Source organism: Sus scrofa, chromosome 9, assembly GCF_000003025.6.
Source record: "Sus scrofa isolate TJ Tabasco breed Duroc chromosome 9, Sscrofa11.1, whole genome shotgun sequence".
NCBI classification, from domain to species: Eukaryota; Metazoa; Chordata; class Mammalia; order Artiodactyla; family Suidae; genus Sus; species Sus scrofa.
The window spans coordinates 77,160,726-77,186,556 of NC_010451.4; the positions used below are offsets into that span (position 1 = coordinate 77,160,726).

At 38.7% G+C, this 25,831-nt stretch overlaps 1 long non-coding RNA gene across 1 annotated transcript in view; it reads right to left on the reverse strand.

The window, feature by feature from the left end:
• The window catches only part of LOC110262295, a 39,696-nt gene extending 23,423 nt beyond the window's left edge, over window positions 1-16,273 (reverse strand). The window contains exon 1 of the long non-coding RNA XR_002347116.1: window positions 16,164-16,273. This is a non-coding gene — a long non-coding RNA (uncharacterized LOC110262295). The remainder of the gene's footprint in view (window positions 1-16,163) is intronic.

Genomic DNA, 25,831 nt, shown 5'->3' on the forward strand with positions numbered 1-25,831 from the left:
TGGTCATACCGACACAAAATTGGGGTCCAGATTCCTGCCGTGGGTGCTGCAGTGAGTCATTTTCATCCTGCCTTATTTATTCAGTAGATGGTTGACTAAGTGCCTTGGGTATATAAGGTGCTAAACGAAAGATGAATTTAAAGCATTTCTGATCTTTGCTGTCATCTAACATATTTTAAAAGTGCATCTGAATGGTAAATAAATAGTGGTTTAAGCTATCCTCATAGTTTTATTCTCAAACACAATTCAACCTGGGTTAAGACAACAGCAGTAATAGAATGTGTTAGAAAAAAAGGCTTTTATAACAAATATGCTTATAACAAATATGCTTTTTATAACAAATATGCTTTTTTATAACAAATATGCTATAGTGAGCTTTTTAAATAACATTCTAATTCTCTTAAGCTCTCATCATAAATGTCAAATTGTATTTATACATGTGAAACACAACAATGAATATATAAACAGATATTAATGAAGTAATACAGAAATAATTTTATTGACTAAAAGTTATCTTCCTTTCCAAGGATATATTCATTCACCATTATGCCTATTTTTTTTTGCCATGCTCATGACATGCTAAAGTTCCTGGGCCAGGGATTGAACCCACGCCAAACAGTGACCTGAGCCACAGCAGTGACAATGCCAGATCCTTAACTGTTAGACCACCAAGGAACTCCTCATCATGCCTATTTATATTACTGTTACCATTACTGAACTTGCAAAATAGAATTTTAAATTTTGAAAACATGTCTATATCCTAACCAACAGGCTGTGGATGAAGTTACCAGCTTCTGATTTAGTATGAACATATTTGTGGGCTCACTTTGTCATTCAATTTGGTTTCGGCTTACTTTTTAACACTTCCTCATGTCTCCTGCTATAGCCAGACAGCTGTGCTCCCAAATGGATTTGACCTCAAAGCTATGTTGCAATTTGGTCTAAGAAAAAAAAATGTAAATAAAACATGAGGAAAAATTCTGGTTAAAAAAAATTGAATGGCACGGAGATCCTGTTCGGTTAAATGTTTGCATGAGGATGCAGTGAAAATTGTGAGTGTTTCCAAGCCCCAGAGAATAAAATACACTAAATATAATGAAAACAACATAATTATTTTTATGACTTATAACCAGGTAGAAGTTAAATAAAAATAACTAGGAAATTAAACCAAGATAAATGTTATTAAAATATTGACATTCTCACTCTTGTTTATAATTAAACAATTGTGTATATATGTATAAATTTATATATATATTTACACAATCAATTTTAAGTGAAAATTAATAAATATAAATTATAGAAACTAAGTGTGAATTCACATCCTTAGTCTTATTACCAAGCATTGTGACCTGGAGCAAATTATTTAATTTCTGTTTTATCACCTAAAAAGGGGGATAGTAAACTTTACCTCTCACAGGAGCTAAAAAGATTAGGGGTAATACTTATAACATAAGATTTTTAGTCATTAAAAAAAGCCCATTCTACCTATTTTAAGCAGAAGAGTTTTAATTAACAATGTGAGCTGCAGGAAGATCAGAACAAGTTTAGAAACCACATAGCCAGAACCGGGGCTGTAAGTCACACTGCGGAAGAGCTGGAGATAGCATTTTGAAGGCAGTGTTGCCCTTCCCAATGAGAAGGATAAAAGAGTTTGCCATGACTTCAGTATCACTGGGCACAAGACACTGTCATTAGAACCTTTGCCTCTGCTGCCTCTGGGAAGCTGGATGTTATCTTCTATCAGCCAAACCAGAAAAGGTTTTGCATGGCACCTCTTTCTAGCAGAGAGTCAGCTTCAAAGAGTAGAATGGGTATATTCACATATTTGCCCTTAGAGCCACAAAAAAGTTGGAGAAACAGGTTTCTGGTTTCCATAGTTAGAAGTCTACTCACTGGGTAGAAATTTCCTTAAATTTAAAAAGGATTAAAAATGAAGAAGCCTTAGAATCCTGTCATGGCTCAGTGGGAATGAATCCAATGAGTTTCGGTGAGAATGTGGGTTCAGTCCCTGGCCCTGCTCAGTGGGTTAAGGATTCCGCATTGCTGTGAACTATGGTGTAGGTCACAGACACAGTTCAGATCTTGTGTTGCTGTGGCTATGGTGTAGGCCAGCAGCTGCAGCTCTGATTCAACCCCTAAACCGGGAACTTCTATATGCCATGGGTGCAGCTCTAAAAACCAAAAAAAAAAAAAAAAAAAAAAAAAAAAAGACCAAAAAGAATGGAAAATATCCATTAGAGTCCATTTCTTTGACATCTCAACTCCCTCATACACTCTTCTTCCTTACATAATCTTTCAAGGAAATCTATCCATTATTGTACCCAGTTCTAAGTCCTGGTTCTCTGGGTAAATTTAGGCCTCCTTATTTCATAATCCCATGTTCAATAACACATAACCTATGGATTATAAAAATCAGCATAAATATGCCCTATATAAAATTATAGGAGACAAGGAGAGGATAAAATGTAGAAAATACATATTTAATATTTAAGTACATATATACATAATTATGTATATAAGTATATAATTATACTGATTTGTTATATCAGTCCATTTTTTTCAGATCACAAAGGTATACTTGATACTTGAGATTTTTTAAATAATTTGTACTGTATGTCTTTGTCCTAAAACTAGCAACACAGCAGGTTGTTTTCTTCACCTGATAAGGTGACACTAAATTTTATCTCTGGATGTGAACCTCTGACAGTCTTGCCTGAATGAAGCTGCTCCAGCTATCCATTAACATTTACCACTGTGCATGGAAGGACTTCAAGGTACTCTAGAGGGTCTTCTGGTACATCATACTCTGTCCTTTCCTCTCTGCTTTCAGTGATTATCAGCAACCCTATTTCTCTTAGATTATCTAAACCAAATAATCAAGAGATTAGATAATCAATCCCCCTACTAAAATATAATGTATACATTTCCTGTTAGTATACCAGCAGGAAAATCTAGGAGCTGTGTTGGTTTCCTCCAAGTAAAGAAACTATACCTGGAGCAGCAGCTACAATAAGAGGTATCATCTGATTAAGTGTATGATAATCTCTGCACATTCTTAAAGTCCATCAGTCTTTTGTATAATCGAAGTAGATGAACTGAGTGGGACTGTGGTAGAATAATCATGTGATCAGCTGCAAGGTGTTAATGAGGACACTCACCTCATGATTTTTCCAGAAGTATGAAATTGCTTTGGTTTGCTCTTGTGGTATGAAGAGGTAATTCTAGGAACTTCTACTTGTTCTTTCCTACAATGATAGCCCTCACTTCAAAGATCATTAAACCAATAGGGGATTTTGCTAATTGCTGATTATGCCTATCCCAACTCTGGATTCTGAAACTGGGAAATTAACCAAAGATAGGTTTATGGATTCATTGGACCCACTGTGAAGTTTTGGACTCACAGACCCAAAACATCATTAATTATCTGATTTCCGAAAGCCACTGCTCTAACTGATAAACCACAGTGGTAGAGAAGAGCCATTAAAAAAAGCTTTCAAGGATTGTGGTTTTTTCCCCACATCAATGTGTTTTCAAAGTCTTGGTGAAGGGTGTAGTCCCTGGTCCAACCTGGGAGTCATAGTTAAGGGGTAGCCAAGCAGTTTGTACACAATAATTCCCATCTCCTTAAGCTTTTGAATGCTTTTCTCTACAGTCCACCAAAGATGTTCTGGCATCTCATCTCCAATTAATGTATGAAACTGTCAGGTCTAGATTTAGTCAAACAAGCAAATTGTTAGAGACACTCTCAGCTGCTTGAGTTAACACACTGACACAAGAATCTTTGGTTGGTACAGTCACATTAATAAACTCAATCTACTCCAATGTAATATTCTTTCCACTCTGGTCTAACATAGGATTTCTTTCCATACACATGATCTATGTTTCTGTCAATACAAGTTGGCAAAGTCTTGCAATTTTCGACATCTATGGTGCTTCTTTCAAACTACCTTCTGAACCTGTCTCCTTGAAACCTGTTTTTATTTGAGTTGTGGTATAGGTCTAGAAACTACAAGAGACAGACAAGGTGAGTTGAGCAAGATCTCAGCATTTCTCTGTAAGACCTCAGGAGACTTGTCACAGATTCTTCTGGTAAGGAAAAGCTAACTTCTGCAGACAAGAGAAGGATGTTTCTACTGGGAAGAATTTGAATTCTATCAGAAGAACTTGAAATATCCCAGATGTCCCTATCTCAATCAACAAGGTTCCACTCTTTCACAATTAATGCCCAAATTTTAAAATTCAATACCTTATGAGGTTAAAAATTCAATTTGTCTTGTCATTCAGCTGCTTGCAGGATTTAAACTATGTGGTACATGAGATAAATATTTCTTTCAAGGCAGTCATGAAAGCTTCCTGGGTCCTTACCTAACCTTAACTCTATAAATATAAGACCTGATTGCATCAGTTTCTTTATCTAAGTTCTCCAGCATACTTAGAAGCAACAAAGTCACCCATACATCCTATACTCTATTCCCATTATAATTCTTTACTGCAGCAATGACCTTATCATTCTAGTCTTCTACCAATATTTGACTCCAGGTGACAACAGGTTGATCATTTAAGTATCTGGCCACTGCATGTCATGGACTGTCATGAAGTCCACAACTAAAGGCATGTTAGAGCTCTGGAGGATGTCCACCATGACACAGATTTGTGCAGAGCTCCATGGAAGCTGCAATGCCTGTGGAAACCAAGGTACTGACCAAGCTGCAGCATCTCATCATCTCACAACCACCTAATAATAATAATTTCCACCTCATATCGTCATCCAAAGTGTTTCTACATTATTCTCACTGGTCAACTTTAACTCAGAATTTAAGAAGGATTGGTAATAGTGGTACCAAGCTAACCACAACCAATCCAGCACTGCAAGGAAGCCATCCTGTCTCAGCAGTGGTGCTGGCCAATTTATAATCTCAAGCTAAGCCTCACAGAAGTCTTTGTCTGAATGTATGCTACTTGCACTGGCTAAAACTATTCTAGTTGGAAATTCGATTTCATACAGTCTTAAGGTAGAAATGTACACAGAAATCGACAGAAGTAGACAAAAAATTTTCTTTAAACTCCAGCCATAATTCTTCCTGATTCATCTGCCTCCTGTAGTGGCCAAACAAGTGAAATGAAAGAAGATATTTGGGGCATCACAACCTATCTTTCAAGTCTTTGTAACAGTGACAACTTCTGCAATTCTCCCTAGAGATACACTATTGGGGGGCTTCTTTTTCTGTAGGAAGGGTGAATTCTAATGATGTCCATTTGGCCCTTAATAGTCTCCTTACTCCCTAGATTATGGTGTCAGTATGAGGATTCTGATTATTGCTGAAAATGTAACTCAGAAGTCCCCAAACTTTCTTGGTATACAGTATTCTTGTTGTCATAGTAATTTTTACAGTGTCTTTAGACCAAAAGAAACAATTAACCATTCTGTTAGGTAGTTACATTTAAACAACTGATTTGGAATTTATGTCCTAACAAGTCGGAAGCTGTTTAAAAAAAATAGCATACTTTATTAAAAGAAAAAAAACTTTATTCTTGAATAGACAACACCTTTTATTAATGGGTGTGTACATGTACGGGGAACTGAACAACTTTTCAAATCTTGGAATCAGATTTGAAAATCCCGTTCTCATTTCCTGTTTCACATTAACTTTTCACACAGTACTTGCATTTTATCACAGTCATTTTATCACAGCAACTGCCAAAAAATCCATCTTTGCAAAGAATTATATTATTTTTAAAAATATAGCACAAACTAATGAAACTTTGAATTAAACTGAGCGAGTAGTTCTGTAACAAATGTCAAGTGTCACTGTGTTTCCCACAAACATTTAAAATACCTGCCACACCCCTGCAACTCATGATGACTTGCAACTCATACAGATTAGGAACTATGGATGTAACTAGCACAGAGAATAAGCCAGTCTCAGGGATGTAAACACAAATCAATCTTATTTTCTCTCACTGACTCTTTGAAATTTACTTACTCAGAGAAATATTCTCCTGTTGCCTAGAGTGTTTACTATGATTCAGACACAGTTCTAAGCATATTTCAAATATTAACAGATTACTCTTCATAACCCAAAGTAGTCACTACTATTATTAGTCCCAGTTTATAGATGATGAAATTGAAGCACAGAGAGGTGAAGTAACTGGCCCAAGATCCACAGAGCTAGTAAGTTGTCAATTGGGGATTCAATCCCAAGTAGTCTTTTGGTTCCTAAATCCAACACCTTTACCCACCACACTGTGCTGCCCCTTTAATGTGAAGTCAGCATTTCTACCCATATTGAGCAGAGACAGCATCAACACCCACACTGGGCACTGGGTGTTGCCACTGAAATTTATGCCACTGCTGCATCAGGAAATCTCAGAGGGAGCAATACTCACTGCCATACAAGCAGAATGGATTTTGTTTGACACCTGTTTCTTTCATCACTAGGTGTAAATGGCAGAGCCTAGGTCAAATGGTCAAATCCTTGCATTCCAATGAAACAGAAGATGGGAAAGAGGTATATATTTCTATAGTGGTAGGTAGAGGCTATAGGAATCAGAATTTGCCAATGTACGTGTACGCACATGCATGCCCATGTACACATGTGTACGCACATGTACGCACATTCAAAAAGCATGTGAAGATCCAGAAAGAACGGCAAATGCCTTCTATAGCACATAATACTACTTCTTACACAGATAGAAGATACAGGTGAAGCCATTAGCAGTAATCGCTATTGTCAATAGTTCTATTAAACAAGGAATGTGTGTTCTTACATGATGTCTAGACCTTATTGTGATAAATCTACATTTATTTATGCTCTCAACATCACAAAATGAATCTTCTATCTATAATTTTCACTAACACCTAGGAATAAGTGCTGTGCTGTTTCTTTAATTTTCACCAAGCCTACATGGTTAGAGTCTTAAAAAAAAAAATGTAAAAATGCATCAACCCACATGCTTTTGAAAAAGGGGGAAAAAGTTTCTCCTCTCCTTCCCATAGTGATTCTCCATCCTCAAACACTTTTCAAAACATTGGTGCAAATATAGGTTTAAATAACTTCTCAGGGCATAATATATTACATTCCAAGTTTTATCAACATGCTCATGCTCTCCTCGAAACTGTACTGATGAAAACTAGCCCAAATTTATGTTACTAGTAACAGGAACCAATTTTAGTTTTAGCATATCTTTATAATTGGTGACTCAAGTATTAAAGAAAAGTTACAGTTGATCAGAAATAAGAGAAGAACTAAAATGTTTAGGTGTGTGTATGTGTAAATATGTGCAAACCAAGTGGAGAAAGAGAGAGGCTATAAACATAAAAAAGGAAAAATGCCATTTTATTATCAGCCATGAAGCACATTGCAGAATCAGACCACCTTGGTACCATGTCTCAACTGTAGCATAATAGTTCCCCAGGTGACATGGTCAAATTTCCAGACCCACTTGAATTTTACAGATCTTACATTTAAAAGCAGGTAGATGTAAAGAAATGGAAAGATATTCCATGCTCCTCGGTTGGAAAAATTAATATTGTAAAAATGGCCATACTACCCAAAGCCATCTACAGAGTCAATGCAATCCCTATCAAATTACTCATGACATTTTTCTCAGAACTAGAACAAACAATCAAAAAATTTATATGGAACCACAAAAGACCCAGAATTGCCAAAGCAATACTGAAGAACAAAAACCAAGCAGTAGGCATCACTCTTCCAGACTTCAGGCAATATTACAAAGCCATAGTCATCAAGACAATGTGGTACTGGTATCAAAACAGACAGACCAATGGAATAGAATAGAGAACCCAGAAATAAACCCAGACACCTATGGTCAATTAATCTTTGACAAAGGAGGCAAGAACATAAAATGGGAAAAAAACAGTCTTTTCAGCAAGTATTGCTGGGAAACCTGGACAGCCGCATGCAAATCAATGAAACTGGAACACACCCTCACACCATGCACCAAAATAAACTCCAAATGGCTTAAAGACTTAAATATAAGACAAGACACCATCCAACTCCTGGAACCAGAACTTAGGCAAAACATTCTCTGACATCAACCTTACAAATGTTTTCTCAGGTCAGTCTCCCAAAGCAACCTAAATAGGAGCAAAAATAAACCAATGAGACCCAATCAAACTGACAAGCTTTTGCACAGCAAAGGAAACCAAATAGAAAACAAAAAGACATCTTACAGAATGGGAGAAAATAGTTTCAAATAATGCAACTGACAAGGGCCTAATCTCTAAAATATGCAAACAACTTATACAACCCAACAGCAAAAAAGCCAACAACCCAATGGAAAAATGGGCAAAAGACCTGAATAGACATTTCTTCAAGGAAGATATACAGATGGCCAACAAACACTTGAAACAATGCTCAACATCACTGCTTATTAGAGAAATGCAAATCAAAACTACCACAAGATACCACCTCACGCTAGTCAGAATGGCCATCATTAATAAGTCCACAAATAACAAATGCTGGAGCGGGTGTGGAGAAAAGGGAACCTTCCTGTACTGTTGGTGGGAATGTAAGCTGGTATAACCACTATGGAGAACAGTATGGATGTAACTTAGAAAATTGTACATAGAACTCCCATATGACCCAGCAATCTCACTCTTGGGCATATATCCGGACAAAACTTTCCTTAAAAAAGACACATGCACCCACATGTTCATTGCAGCACTATTCACAATATCCAAGATATGGAATCAACCCAAATATCCATCGACAGACAATTGGATTAGGAAGATGTGGTATATATACACAATAGAATAGTACTCAGCCATAAAAAATAATAATGCCATTGGCAGCAACATGGATGGAACTAGAGACTCTAATTCTGAGTGAAGTAAGTCAGAAAGATAAAGACAAATACCATATGATATCACTTATATCTTAAATCTAATATAAGGCACAAATGAACCTTTCCTCAGAAAAGAAAATCATGGACTTGGAGAATAGACTTGTGGTTGTCAAGTGGGAAGGGGAGGGAGTGGGATGGACTGGGAGCTTGGGGTAAATAGATGCAGAATGTTGCCTTAAGGATGGATTAGCAATGGGATCCTGCTGTGTAACACTGGGAATTCTGTCTAGTCAATTATGATGGAACACGAAATGTGAGAAAAAAGAATGTATACATATATGTGTAACTGGGTCACCATGCTGTGCAGTAGAAAATATTATATATAAAGAAATAAAAATAAAAGCAGTTAGAATATTATCTACAGGAAAAGTTTTCACATCAGTTCAAAGACAATTAGTTACTAGTTAACTAAAAACCAAAGGGTTATCAACATTAAAAAATAACTCCAAAAGTTGATAACGTCATGACTCTTAAAAAACACTTGAGTGCCCTGAAAGGTCTTAATCACTGGCTCCTGATGCTCCTGATGGATGTATGAGGTGGCAGCCTAAATAATTTCAAGAAATTATATAAAGAGGCAAGAGGTACATTCATTTGCTTTTCTCTCATGAGTAACAACACTATACATAACTACTTAGCACTGTACAGAAATGATGACCTGGGCAGAACCAGTATGCCCCAACTAATTCTTCTACATCCTGCTTCTCATCAGCCTCTTCTATCTCCCACCTTCCCTTCTCCTCCCTGACTCCATCACACATGACACCCCTGATCTACCCAGACCCTTCCCCCACAGGGCCACCCTAAATAAAGACTCACTTGCTTCCTTGCCAATTCCTCTAGCAATACCCTCTCATTTCCCACCTCTGCCATCAAAACCTGTCTATCTTTAGACTATTCTCTTAGGGGTTTACTCTCTGCTCTTCTAGAACAAGTAAGTAATACATTAATAAGGACTAAACTGTTAGTGGCAAGTAATGTTCTGGTCAATTACTCCTCCAAAATGGCTGCATCCTAAAAAGGAATACCCGAGTTTCCTGGGTCTTCTTATTTCCCTGGGTAAACCTCTTTATCTATTATCTCTATTGCATCGCTTAAATGGGACATTTTTCAGTATTACATTACAATATGTATGAACATATTAATTTCCATTCTTAATTTATAAGAAAGACAGCAGATGCCACAACATATTTTCTATCCCTAAAACATCCAGCAATGACTATGTTGAATTGTATCAACCCTGTGAATAAAGCCTGATGGAGGAAGCAGGTTTTTCAGAGCACCTTAATTTACACCACTATTCTAGCTCTGCAGAAAACCCATCCTGGAATTAGGCAGTGAGTGGTATTGACAGTCAGACTCCATTGCTGGTGTCTTTCCTCCATAAGCAGCATTTACATCTACAGAGGTGAAGCTTCTCTTCTCCACCCAGCAGAGAGGGTGGTCAATGTTGGGGTGACACAGGGTAAAGAATGTTCGTGGGAGGGAGTAAGGTCCCAAAAGGGCCTATAAGAGAAGATTTCAGGGGAAAGAAGAGAGGGAAGATGGATGCTTTCCTAAAGCCTTTCTACTGCTAGAGAACTGTTGAAATTGACAAAGTGGGAAACAGGGGCTATAAAAAGTATCGAATATATCCTCATCACTTGTTTAGCAAGACCATGCTCAAGAGGCTATTGAATCATGGTTGTGAAAAATAAGGTGATGAGAAATTACTCCTACAGAACTGGTCAGACACTTGGGAAAATAAAATTCAAGAGATTCTCATGGTATGACATAGCAAATCATATTAATATGCAGAAGGGGCTGCTGAAATGATATCATCTGCTGATTAAACTGGAGAAAATCCCATAATCACAAGACAAATTTCTTTCCATCTAAACAATACCTTTGGAAGGAATATGCATATCCTAAAATTAAAGATGTCAGATCCAATGACAAGATTGAGGTAGTGAACTGGACATAGATGAAGGGAAAGAATGAAAGGAAAGAAGAGAAGAGGAGGAGGAAGAAAAGTAGAAAGGAAAAAAACCCAAGAGTATCTTTAAGCATCTGAAATATTTCTACAACTAAGAATACTTATGTTTTAGATACATGTCTCTCATACTAATAATTACCTTGAAATGACTTAATTCTTTGCAAATGCTAACAACTTTTCTTTTCTTTTTTTTTTCTTTTTAGGGCTGCACCTGCAGCATCTGGAGTTTCCCAAGCTAGGGGTCTAATCGGAGCTGTAGCTGATGGCCTACACCAGAGCCACAGCAACCTGAGATCTGAGCCATGTCTGCAACCTACACCACAGCTCATGGCAACACTGGATCCTTACCCCACTGAGTGAGGCCAGGGATCAAACCCGCAACCTCATGGTTCCCAGTCAGATTCATCCCTACTGAGCCATGACGGAAACTCCCCAATTTTTGAATATAATCTATGCCTGCAGTGAAGGCAAAACTCCTGCTTTGAAAATGCTGAGAAGATGCTCAGCTTTCCTACTTGGCTACTAGATGTGTCAGTGAGATGCTGAAAAGATACCACTCTGCCCATAGAAAGCTGCCATTCTAGAAAACTGGAAATAGGAGATGTGAAAGAAAAAAGAGATGTTAGGAAAGCTCTGTAGGCAGTGAATACAGCATGATGCTCTAAATAAACAACCTATCTGAAGAGAGTTCCCATAGTGGCACAGTGGAAACAATCCAATTAGGAACCATGAGGTTGTGGGTTCAATCCCTGGCCTCACTCAGTGGGTCCTGGATCTGGGGTTGCCGTGAGCTGTGGTGTAGGTTGCAGACATGGCTCAGATCTCATGTTTCTGTGGCTCTGGCATAGGCCGGCAGCTACAGCTCCGATTGGACCCCTAGCCTGGGAACCTCCATATGCCACTGGAGTGGCCCTAAAAAGACAAAGAGACCAAAAACAAAAAAACAAAAAATCTATCTGGAGGTGGAGGGAGAGCCAATTATCAGGGCTTTTATTCCTTCATCATTTTGTTCATCTATTAATACACATATTCATCTATTCATCCTTTTATTCACTATTAATACGCATATTCTTCTACACACCAGGTCCTGGAAATACTATACTGAGTAAAGCAAACACAGACACAGAGTATAAATTTTTTATCGGATAGTAAGTTTTATGTTTTGCTCCAAGAGAAATGATGGAGAAATGATATATTTTGGTGTTGTCATTAAATGGCACAGTAAAGCACATACTTGATGAAACTTTGGGGGATGTTAATTAGACTTCGTGTCACTAGGGATGTGATAAACTGATGTTGTAAGAGAGTACATTGCTGTTAATTATAACTGGGCTCCCTCATAAATATTTCAGAAACAATTCTTCTGCTGAGAAGGGAAAAAAAGATCAGCATTTTTGAAAACAAAGTTTTGGAAAGCTATGGAACGGGGATTCATTTCCTGTTCACTCTCAGGCAAATCATTCACAGGAACATCAATGGCAGTAAAGAATTACCAAACTGTGTCCCTAAGGATTTTACATTTTAAATGTTGAGTTTCAAAGTAAATGGAAACCTGAGAAACTCTTTTAAAAGGCACAGGAAGCGAAAATAAGACTATGCTTTACGAACCTTCCGGTTGTTATGACACCCTTCACATACTGCTATCCAACCATACTGTCTCTCAAATCGATTTTCAATTTCATTCATCTCTTTTGAGAACTTACTGCTATAAAATTCAATGCATTTAACCTTCAGATCATGTCTGTCTACTAAGTGAAGCTTAAAATCTAAGGCCAAAAAGTGCTTATTGGTCCATATTTTTTAAAAAAAATTTAAAAATTATTTTATTTAAATTTTCTTTTCTTTTTATGGCCACACCTGCAGCATATGGAAGTTCCTGGGCTGGAGGTCATATCAGAGTTGCAGCTGCTGATTTACACCACAGCTACAGCAATGCCAGATCTGAGCTACATCTGTGACCTAAACTGCAGCTTATGGCAATGCCGGATCCTTAGCCCACTGAGTGAGGCCAGTGATCAAACCCACATCCTCATGGACAGTATGTCGGATTCTTAACCTGCTGAGCCAGAACAGGAACTCCCAGATTCTACTTTTAATGTCTAGCTACCCTTGCCCCACATGGTTCCAGTTAATACACAACACAGCAGTCAGAGAGACTTTTGAGAACTCAAAGTCAGATTATGTCACAGCTCTGTTCAAAATTCCTCAGTGGTGCTCAGTCTGAGAGTAAAAGCCAAAGCCTTTCAAGATCCTACGAGAACCTCCAGGGTCTGACCCTTCACTCTCTGACTTCACTACCTAGTTCTCTTCTTTCCTTGCTCCATTCCACCCACCCTGGCCTCCTTGCTGTCCTTCAAACACAGCAGACATGCATCAACCCCAGGGCCTTTGCACTAGCATTTCATATGCTCCAGTGTTATCTTCTCAATGATACAATTCTTTTGAAAATTGCAACATCAATCCCTGTCTTCACAGTATTCCCTGTTTCCTTTACTCTGCTCTATTTTTCTCTAACAGTTATCACCTTTTTATATAGTACGTAATTTATTTGTAGGCTTGTTTCTTTATTAGGTTTTATTTATTGTTCTTCCCCCCCACACACTCTAGAATGTATGCTCCACAAGGATCAGGGTGAATGATTGTATTGAATGTAGGGGAGAAACTGAGGTACAGAGAGTTTAAGAAATTTGTCCAAGAACACATGGCTGACCAGAGGCTAAAGTGGGATTTAAATCATCTCTGGGAGTTCCCGCAGTGGCTCAGGGGAAACAAATCTTACTAGCATGCATGAGGATGCAAGTACGATCCCTGGCCTTGATCAGTGGGTTAAGGATCTGGTGTTGCCCTGAGCTGTGGCGTAGGTTGCAGACATGGCTCAGATCCAATATGGCTGTGGCTATGACATAGGCCAGCAGCAACAGCTCCAATTTGACCCCTAGCCTGGGAACCTCCATATGCTGAGGGTGTCGCCCTAAAATGACAGAGAGAGAGAGAGAGAAAGAAAGAAAGAAAGAAAGAAAGAAAGAAAGAAAGAAAGAAAGAAAGAAAGGAAGGAAGGAAGGAAGGAAAGAAGGAAAGAAAGAAGGAAAGAAAGGAAGAAAGAAAATAAGGTGAATACAGCAGAGTGTATTTCTCAGGCTGAACTCCTCAGAAGCAGACCAGGATTCATGTATGGGTGGTTTATTAGGGAAATGTTCCCAGAACATATAAGGGAGCAGGAGAACATGCAAGGAAGAGGAAGGAGTCAAGAAGGGTGAGAAGAAGCATAGCATAGCTTCATCTGATCCCACAAGGATCTCTTGAGTATAAGTCACACCTTAACTCATAGTGGTGCTAGTCAAAATCAAAGCAAAGGAGCTAGGCTTTAGCAGCCCCTCTCTTGGCAGTCAATGGTCAAGGGCTGGGGATGGATGAGATGTACTTGCTCAAGCTATTTCTTCTAACTCTCTGTGCTTAAGGGCAAAGCTGCTCTAGTACCCTGACAGCAATTAGGGTTAGAAGATGGGTGTCAAGGGGAAAAAGAATGGGTGGGGTGGGGGAGCACTAACATGTCTACTAAGTGCTCCTTCGATGTCTTTCATAATGCCTAGAATCATGCCCCAACTTCATATCATGGCCTAAGACCCCCACATAATCTAGCCTATGTTGATCATTCGACCCACATCATGCACCACCTACTCTGCAGCTCAAGGACCACAGGGCCTTTGCACTTGCTGTCCTTGCCAAAACACGCTTCATCTAACTTTACAAGACAGTCAGCTTTTGATCCTCCATAGGCCAGCTAAAATATCCTCAAAGAAACACTCCTTAAACACTGAAATATCACAACACTTTTATTTATAAAAAATACTTATTTTTATTTATAAAACACACACATCATAATCTGTAATCATTTTGTTTCATTAGTTTATCTATTTTTTTTTCTGTTCCTGCCTTAAAATATAAGTCCTATCAGGGTAAGAACAATGTCTATTCAACCAGTCACAATATCCCTAGTGCCTAGCACGTTACAGGGGATCAAAAATATCTCCTGAATGCAAAGAAATACTGAGAGAGTAATCCCTAACCATGCAGAATCACAGCTGCTTTGAGTATACCTTTAAGAAGTTAAATTTATCCAAATAATGAATGAGGCTGGAAAGATGAAGGACATACTAGTTTGGTTAACACTTTTTTTTCTTTTTTGCTTTTTAGGGCCGTACCTATGGCAAGTAGAAAGTTCCCAGGCTAGGAGTCAGATTAGAGCTCCATCTGCGAACCTACACCACAGCCACAGCAATGCCAGATCTGAGATACATCTGCAACCTACATCGCAGCTTGTAGCAACACCAGATACTTAACCCACTGAGAGAGGCCAAGGATTGAACCCGAATCTTCATGGATACTACATCGGGTTATTAACTCACTGAGCCACAACAGGAACTCCTCACCTAGTAATTTTAGCATCAGATAAACCTAGCCATTCTTCACCCACCCATCACTATATATACACTAAGTAAGACTTCAGGCTAAGATTGAGAGCTACCAATAGAAAGATTTCATTAGCCCACAATATTGCTAGATTGGTTTAAATTACCCAGGACTTCAAGCAGAGACAGCCTGGGAGCAAGCACAGAAAATTACTCCAACCTCCAGTAACTTTCCCATCTCTCTCTTTTGTGAATTGGAATATGGTGCACCAAATGCAATGTAGAAATAGCATTTTTATCTTTTCTTGTCTCAACAGCAAAATAAAAACACCTCTCCCCCGATAAAAAACAGTAGTTTTCTTCTCTCTTTAAAAAATAGACTGCTTCAACAAACACAAGTTTTATAACACATACAAACAGAAACCTAGAACACGAACTTTAAGAACTATTTAAAACAAAGTTTGTTTTGACTATAGAAAAGTCAAAGACGTATTAATGTGTTGTCTAATTTGCTGTCAATGACAAAAGATACTAAAGTGTGTTGTCTGTGAACCTACCCAACTGTCCAATTTTAAATAGTCCTGGTCAGGACTATTTTACTAGTTTCTTTGGAAAAATATGAATTCTTATACTTAAATCTTAATTCATCTCTTTTTTAATCTCCATAATTGGATTCATAATGGGATACAGAAACACACATCAACTGGGCTTCTGTGTGTGTGTGTGTGTGTGTGTGTGTGTGTGTATTATATATATAATAAAATCTAGAATAGTTTTTCCCTTTTTTCAAGGACAAGTTCAACTGGTCTGTCTTCCAGGTAAATCTTCCCCCCTTCCCTCAAATATCAGTAATTCAGGAAACCTTTCTTAAAATTCCCCAAATACTCCTCCATTTGTCCTCTGGTACTTACCTCTCCCTTCCAATTATGGTAACAATTCTTTGAATAAATCGGCTCTGTCTTCTCGCTCCCCAGTAAGGTGGTTTGGGGAGGAGCAGTGCTCTGGAGCCACACTACCTCGGCCCAGCCCCTCCCTACCGGAAGGACCAGTTTCACATGATTGTAGGACTCTTCCCATTGGCAGAATAAGAAATTCACTTTTCTTTAACTCAGTCTCCATTTCAGTTCCTCATTCCACCTGATGATGCAGTGAGTTATGTGACTGGTTCCAGGTTTTCTCAATCAATTCAGGGTTCTCTCCCTCACCCATCAGGGGAAAACTACTTCTGGAGTTGCCTCTGTGCTGGGAGGTTGCGGAGGGTTGTGTGAGGTCTAACTTATCCACCTTTCTCTCCTGGTGCCCCCCATATCCTTGGTCCATGCTGAAGCTGAGCTGTGTGCACTCCCACTGTCAGCCACTCCTATTCCTCATAGGACACAGATCTGGATGCAGTGACAGCTCTCCTCAGGGCTGTCATTGTCCCTCCTGCCTATCTATAGTCGAAGTGGCATTTTCTTGGTCATTTTTGTATTTAATAAAAAAATGTACAATCTTGCTCTTCCTATGCCTACTTAGACCCACACTCTGCAAACCTCATGTAAACACATAAAAAGCTGAAAAACTCAATGCTCCCAGGGCACCTTTACACACACACACAAATAATAATAATCATATGAGGGGCACTTGAAAGTAATTAGAAAAAATAGGTTTCTATAATATTTATTTTTCATGATTAACTTTTAATAGTTGTTAGAGTCATAAATGTACGTGCTGGTTACAAGCATCACCCCCATCCTCCCCTCATCCCTTCTGCCAAAGCCACTGGATGTAACCATTGGTTCTGGTGTTCCTGAAATCTTTCAAAATGTTATGCCTCCTGAGCTCTTTGCTTTATCAATTCCCAAAATTGCCCATCAGCTTTCTGCTTTAATAGATGAAGATTTATGTCACTCTGCAATCACCCACCTCCCCTTCTGTCATTGGACTCACATGTATGCATTTCTTTTTTCCTTAATGGCTAACTTGTCTTCTACCTGCACTCTTTGTTCTATCCAGTATAGATAACATTTTTCTCTTGCCATTTAGTGTATTTAGCTATTGGCTCCTTCAGTCTTCCCCTCAGCCTTTCTCCACCCCACCTTAACCTCTTTACTTCTGCCGTCCTTACTCTTTGTTGTTGTTGTTGTTGTTGTTGTTGTTGTTGTTGTTGTTGCTATTTCTTGGGCCGCTCCCGCGGCATATGGAGGTTCCCAGGCTAGGGGTCCAATCGGAGCTGTAGCTGCCAGCCTACGCCAGAGCCACAGCAACGCGGGATCCGAGCCGCGTCTGCAACCTACACCACAGCTCACGGCAACGCCGGATCGTTAACCCACTGAGCCAGGGCAGGGACCGAACCCGCAACCTCATGGTTCCTAGTCGGATTCGTTAACCACTGCACCACGATGGGAACTCCTGCCGTCCTTACTCTTAATTTTGTGCTGTCAAGATTGATAATGTGTATACTTAATAACCATCATTTAGCCTTCTGTGTTTTTTCAATATGCCTTTCTAGAAGTTGAAATCAAAAAAAGTTTACATTATTATAGTTACATACATATTTTCCAATGCAGACCAACCATCATGATAACAGTTCTTTTCTTGTTCTTATCTTCACTTTATCCAAGAGTTTAAATGCCTCCTTGCTTGCTCTTTTTAAGAAAACTTATCTTTGGGGGGTTCTCATCGTGGCTAAGGGGTAACAAACACAACTAGAATCCATGAGGACTCAGGTTCCATTCCTGGCCTCGCTCAGTGGGTGTTGCAGTAAACTGTGAGTGTGATGTAGTTCTCAGCTGAGGCTCAGAACCCACTTGCTGTGGCTGTGGTTTAGGCCAGTGGCAGCTGTATCTCCAATTCAACCCCTATCTTGGGAACTTCCATATGCTGCACCTGTGGCCCTAAAAAGCAAAAAAAAAAAAAAAAAAAAAAAAAAAGCATAGCTTCATTTGTCATGTGATTTTTTTCAATGACCCTGAAGATTTTTTTTTTTCTTTTACAGAAAAGACAATTCAATTTATTTCAGTTTTAAAAGCTCTTGGATTTATAAAGCTTTGGAAAAGAGTGTTGTTTTTCACTCACCATCAAACCCAGGGAGGTAAGAATTTAATACAACCATTGTAACCTCTCTATCTCTTCTGCCTGTCTGACCTGGAACGAATCAAGCAGGCTATGGGGGCTTGGCTATGGGGAAGACCTGACAGCTGTGTTTCCATTAGTCTTATACTCCAGGATGAGAACAAGAGTATATTCCCTTGACTTCATGGCTGAGAAGTGTCAGGCTAAAACCTCAACTATGAATTTAAAGGTTAAGAGAAGTGCAAGTATTAAGAAAAAAAGAAGAAAATTGAGGAAATCATATAACTACATGTACCTGCTTTCCCAGGTGCAGTGTCAGCACTTAATAGTAAGGAAGGCAGTAAATATAGCTTAAATTGCCAAAAATTGTTTCTATCTCCCTTCTCCAGTTGTGTAGGTGAATAGCAAGTGCTCAGAAATCAAACAAGACTTGCAAACTGGACTTGCCTGCATTGCTCCAATTTCTCTGCAACCACATCTGATAAATCTAATATGTCTGAGATTGAGAAATGCCACAAGCCAAGGTTGATAACGGCAGAAATGCAAGAGAAAATTCCAATGTCTTCGAAAGAAAAGATTAAACTGGAGAAGCAAACAGGCAAATGCTAATGAGATATGCTACCAAAGCCAAGAGGCACTGTTCATTCTGCAAGCATTGTCCCTTTATTTTACTTCTTTCAGCTGCTTGTTAGATGCAAAGATTGGATCACATTTAAATGACTATGCTTTTCACATCAATATAGCAAGAACTACTGACAGGGAAGGCCTGTCTCTTCCAGGCAGGTCTGGCTGGCAAAGGAGGGAAAATGCTTGCATGTTGAAGAAGCTGCTGGCTTTAACCAAGGTGAATCTTCAGTGAAAACTAAGCTGGTCCAAGGTGTCCTGCAGGCTATAAAATGCAGTTGCATCGATTGCCATTTGTTATTGTTGTTCAAGTGTTTTTAGCTATTGGAATGCACAACTTTTTAAATACACAAATAAAAAGTTTTCAAACATGAAGAAAAAATAAGTCAAACACATGGACCTCACATCAGTGTGTCACTACTTGATGCTCTAGCATCCCTTCAAGATGAGAACTGATGCTGATGCAGAGATAAATCATTACTGACAATATAGCAGCACAGATTTCACTGTAGTTCTAGAGTTGAAAAAGATGGTGTCTTGGAGAGCACAAAATGATCTTAAATGGATCCTACCTCCTTCATTTACTCTGCTTGCAAGCTTAGGTCAAATTCATCTCTCAAAGCCTCAGTTGCCTTGCCAATAAGATAGATAATAATAGTATCCATGTTAGAATAATATTGCAATAATTAAATGAAATAAGGCATTTGGCACAAATTAGGCACTTGATGAACCCTCCATAAAAAATAACTATCATTATTCTCATTTTTCTTTATACTCTTATGTGGCCCAGCCTCTTTGGGCAGTTGCTATTCTTGCCTGTGCTCATCTCAATGAAGGATTAAACACTTCAACATACACTACCCCCCCATACACACATATCATAAAAAATTAGTCCAAATGCAATAAGGGGAACTGGAAATTTTATGGATGATTTTGTATTGTTCATGGGAAGAGGGTTCCATTTGCATACTGCATGGAAAATCTTCCCTATTCTCTCAAGAAATGCACCTCTTGCCAAGGGCTTATACACTCCACACCTGCTCCCCTGTGGCAGAACAGGAACCCAGCAGTTTTCTGAGCTCTGAGCAGTATTAGTTTTCAGTATGCCTGATGGTTCATCCTGCCTCACACATATTTCCTCCCCGTCAGTATCAATGTTCCCCAAAAGTATAACAAGAAATATTTTTTTGTAAATAGAATCATATTTTAAACATTAGGAAAAGCTCGTTATCCAGGACCAATTCCAATGTCATATCTCCTAGGAAATTAAGCAGAGCCAGGCACGAGGAGACCTAACCTGAAGTCAGGAATCTTGAGTTCTAATCCTGGTTCTGCTGATAACTAGCTACCTGTGTCTAAAAACACTTTTGTAGTTGTGTTTCATGACCTAAAAAAAAATCTTTCACAAGATTATTGCTAAGATATCTTTCAATTTAAAATTCCATTGCTATGAAATGGATGTCCGTATTTTCCCCAAATTCATATGTTGAAATCCTAACCCCAATGCGATGGTATTTGGTAACCACCTTTGGGAAGTGGGTTAGGTCATGAGGGGTCTTGGTGGAGCCCTTATAAAAGAAATCCTAGAGAGCTCCTTCAGCCCTTCTACCTGGGAGGAAACAGCAAGAAGACAGTCTATGAACCAAGAAGGGGGCCCTCACCAGACAGTGAATCTGCAAACAACTTGCTCTTAAATTTTCCAACCTCTGGAACTATGAGAAATGTGTTCCAATTGTTCATAAGCCAGTCAGTCCATGATATTCTGTTATGGCAGTTTGAACTAATCCATCTAACATGGAGCTTTCTATAAATACAAGAATCTAATATTAAAACAAATCTTTCCTCTCCCTTTCAAGGTATCTTAAACACCAGTTTGCTTAAAGTGAACTATGCCTTACTTATGTTATCTAAACTTTTGAAGCCTGTATTTACAAAATCTAGGCCAGTGCTGTAAGCTTAGATACATAATCAAAGCAAAGACACATTGGATATGGTTTCATTTACAGAAACTGAGTGTTGGGTAAGCAAATTTTATTTATGTATACAGAGGTAACTGCTCCATGGAAATATTCTCCATACCAAGACATGTTTCTTGGTGAAGTATTACATTTCCCCTGAAATACTTTAGTACTATGTTTAGAGTGAGTAATAATGATATAATCATAATTGTAATTTACTGTTTACCAGTTCCCGGGCACTCTACTATGTGTTTTACAATATGATTTCATGTTATCATCACAGAAATCTTACTATGTAAGCATATTAAACACACATACAGAATAAGCTTAAGTTATTTAACTAAAGGTCAAATGGCTTGTATATGATAAAAGCCAGACAATAAAGCAGTAAGGCCCATCTTACTGCAACAGCTGTTTTTCCTTCCATTAGCTATGTTCTTATAGTCTCTAATTGATTATAAGTACATGCAGTCACCTGTGAAACTCAAAGTGTCAAAACAGCTATGCATTGTAGAGCTTAAAATAGCAAAATCTCATTAAACTAGAATGGCTTAAGTGAAATAATTTTCTTTTGTGTGCTTAGTGCATTCTTAGGAAATGTTGGTAAAACAAAGTTGAAGTGAATTTGCCACTGGAAAAAAATTTTTAAATAAGGAATAACTGGACTTCCTTTCCCTTCCCAAAGCTTCTTCTAATTAATAACTTACCCTAGTAAGAAGATGGGTGAATCCAAAGTGAAGTAAATGGAAAAGAGGCTGGCAATAAAATTTCAAAAGTTTCTCTGAAGTCCTAGTTACTGGTAATGCCACTTTTTAAACTTGCAAAAATCAATCACAAATCTCTGGAATTCTGTTGTCTAAAAGGAGGAAGATAAATCACTGGGCCTCTACTTAAATTATTTCCTTATAATTAAAAAATCCATTTATCCATAGTTCTACTGATATCTTTTGTGGCTGACATAGATGTAGAAAAATAAATTATTATCTTATATGTAATTCTTACTCCAAGTACTTGTATCCACGATAACTCTATTACTGGAATAGGTTTATGACTGATTTTTACATACCACTAACATGACGCATGGCCAACATAACGACAAGCAGAGAGGAAGGCTATAGGCCTTTTTACCTTCTGTTTATAGCATAAGCATCTAGTCTGAAATATCAAACTTCCCCATGGTTTAGGCATTAGTGACTTCAAATTTCCCTTAAACTTCAAAGATGATCACAACCACAAAGTGCTAGATATTTCCCAAGTCAAGAGCTTATGATTTCTTTTAAATTCTGTTCCAGGCTATTAAAATTGTTGTCCAAGTTTGGTAAAGCCTCCCAGGCTTTCTCTCAGGTTCTGAACCAGATCCCCCCACATCCAAGATCTCAGGCAAAATTCTTAACCACTGATAATGTTAAACATGCCTCTCCGTCTCTCGATTCCCCTTTTGACTGAAATTTTCACCAGTTTACTTTACCAGGATTTCTTGGAATACTGTCCTTCATGTATTCCTTATTTACTACTCCTTTCACACAAATCTAAAAGCAACATGGAGCTTGATTCTTAAGATTTCACAATTAATTGATTAGCTAATTAGTCTTATGCATGGCTCTTAATACATCAAAACAGTGTAATAAGGACGTTTGATTATAGAACAATTAAATATCTGTGGAGTCTTCCCATGAAACTGTTCTGATAAAATCTGTAGTCAGTGGTAAAGTTTGTGTTTCCTCTGCCATCTTAATGCCACAATCAAAGGCCAAGCAGTATTGACAGTGGACTTTCACTACTAAGGACATGAAATTGATAGGGATGGAGTATGCACAGATAGTTGTAGAAGTCCCAATAAAGGACCATAGTTAAAGAGGGAAATTTAGGGGACATTGGGAGATCACTGTAAGATAATAACTGCTCAAGAAAGCCATCAGCACAAGGCAGGCTTGCTTCACTAGTGGAGGCATGAGAATTGCCTCAGGTCATTGGGTGGGGGATGGGATTAGGCATTCAGATTCAGGCCAAGGGCAAGAGTTTGAAGACCACCCTTCTGCTGATTTGAATACACACCTTACAAATACTAAGGAGGAGCTACTACTCCCAGAAAGGAAGAGGCAGGCTTTTCCAACCCCTACTTCCCTTGGAGGATAAAACTCTAGCCCACCAGATCCTCAAGGCAGAGCGTCCATGCCTGCCTGCTTGCACCCCTCACAAGCATCCCAGCTTACTAAATCAATTTCTTGCCTATCACTTCGTCTGTTGCATAATTCCTTCTGCATGCAGAGACATGAAGAAGCTGAACATCAGTGAGTCCAGACACAGGGTGAGTGATTCTAATTTAAAATCATGGGTTTAAGTCCCAACCTGGGTTTAGGCTGGGTTCGAGGAGTCCTGGCATGTGGGTTCAAGTCTCAATCTGGGTTTAGACCGGGTTTGAGACCCAGCACATGGGTTCAAGTCCCAATCTGTGTTCTGGCTAGGTTCAGGGCTATTAGTGCTGTTCGTTTCAAAATTAGGTAATTATTGTATATTAGGATGTTTATATACAAATTTCTTATCATTTTAAAGATTAGATGTTTCTGTAATTTTTAATAGGAAAATTATCTCTAAGCAAATATTGTTGCATCTTATTGTATAGCTTTGACTGGTTTCATTTTGATGTAACTACTTAAAGGGACCTCTAATATATTCTCCTCTGGCAAATGCATTGTCACAGCAACTCAAGACAAAATAAGGATTTGAGAATTATTGTCTGATCCCACCCATGAGAGTAGATTAAACTGCAGAGAGAGCCCCACAAGAGCAGTACACAGGAAGCATATTCTCAGTGAAAGATAAATTGGGAAAGGGGCTGCTTAAAACACCTCAAAATATTCACCAAGCAAAAGGGAAATGACTTTTTATTTTTTTTTATTTTTTTTTTTTTTTGTCCTTTGTCTCCTTTTTTTTGTTGTTGTTGTTGTTGTTGTTGTTATTGTTGCCATTTCTTGGACCGCTCCGGCGGCATGTGGAGGTTCCCAGGCTAGGGGTCCAATCGGAGCTGTAGCCACCAGCCTACGCCAGAGCCACAGCAACGAAGGATCCGAGCCGCGTCTGCAACCCACACCACAGCTTGCGGCAACGCCGGATCGTTAACCCACTGAGCAAGGGCAGGGACCGAACCCGCAACCTCATGGTTCCTAGTCGGATTCGTTAACCACTGCGCCACGACGGGAACTCCGGAAATGACTTTTTAAATTTGGAGGTGGGATATAGGATATGTTCATTCATTTGTTCGGATAACATTTATTACCTTCTAGGATCAGGTATTATTTCAGAGACTGAGTATAAAGTGCAGAACAAAACTAACATGTTCCCTGCCCTTAAGAAATGAACATTTCAATAAAAAAATCCAGTCACAGGTACACAAATCATATTTAAACACAATTTGTGGTGAGTGTAATGGAATCACAAATTTGGTACAATGATAGAAAGTTTAGGAGGTAACTCATTTAGATATGGTAATTAGGGATGACTTTCTGAGGCAAAGACATTTGCCTTGAGAACTGTACAGTGAGAAAAGATCAGCTATGCAAGGAGAGGAGAGATGAATATTTCAGCCTGGAGGTCAGCAAACATTCCATAATGGCACAAAGAGTAAATATTTCATGTCTTGAAGGCCATTTGTGCTCTTTCGCAGCTACCTAAGACTGACATTGGAATATGAAAGTACCATTGACAATACCTAAATAAATGGACATGGGTTGAGCTCCAATAAAACTTTATTGACAAAAACAGGCAGTGGACCAAATTCGGCCAATGGACTATAGTTTGCCAACTCCTGCTCTAGCCAGATATATGAGCTGGGCAAAGACAGGACAGAAATTGCCGTGTTCAAGGAGCTGACCAGACACTGGTGGGCTAAAGTGAACTAAGTGGGAGAAGAGGGGCAGGAAATGAATGAAGTGGTTGGCAGATTGTGCATGGCTTTGAAGGCCAGGGTGAAAGATTTTATTTAAGCCTCCTTGAGTTTTAAACAAGGTAATAACAACGTGCTTTTTGCATTTTAAAAGCTCATTGTAATGTCTATGTGGAGAGTGGATTGGAAGATGATCGAAGTAGTTCTGGAGATTTTTCATGGTCTGGATTCACCTGGTGGCAATGAAAATGAGGAGAAGAGGGTGTGCTTGAGGTACATTTAAAAGAGAGGATCCACCATAAGGACACAGGTTCCATCCCTGGCCTCCATCAGTGGTTAAGGATCCTGTGCTGCTGTGGCTGTCATGTAGGCTGGCAGCTGCAGCTCCGATTCGACCCTAGCCTGGGAACTTCCAAATGATGTGGGTGGGGCCCTAAAAATACAAAAAACAAACAAAAAAACAAAAACTTGAGGGTCCAGGAAGTTCCCTTGCAGCACTGAGGGTTAAGGATCTGACATTATCACTTCAGTGGCTCAGGTCGCTGCTGTGGCGTGGATTCCATCCTTGGTCTGGGAGCTTCCACCTGCCCTGGGAACAGCCAAAATAAAAAATAATTTAAAAAAAATAAAAGTGAGGATCTTAATTGAGAAATGGATGGGGTGGGGGCAGGAAAAGGGATGACAAAGAGGAGAAGATTAACTTTGATGCTGAGGTTTCTGGCTAGAACAATCAGATAGGTAGTCAAATTGGGCTAAATTAGAAGTCTCAAAGAAGCAGACTAGTGGGAGAAAAGCCTAGAAAATTAGGCTAAATTCATATTACAAAATCTTAAGAAATAAGTTAAGGAGAATGTAATTGTCTTCATGAAAAAAAGGACATTACCAGATTTGAAGATCAAAATAATATAATCAGAGTTGTCCTATAAACTGCATTGTCGTACATAGAGAGGATGTACCAGGAGTGAGGGAAAACAGCTAAATCATTTAAATCATATAGAAAAGAGACCATGAAAAGTTGGTCCAAGGTTATTAGTATTAGAAATGGTAAGAAATGTAAAAT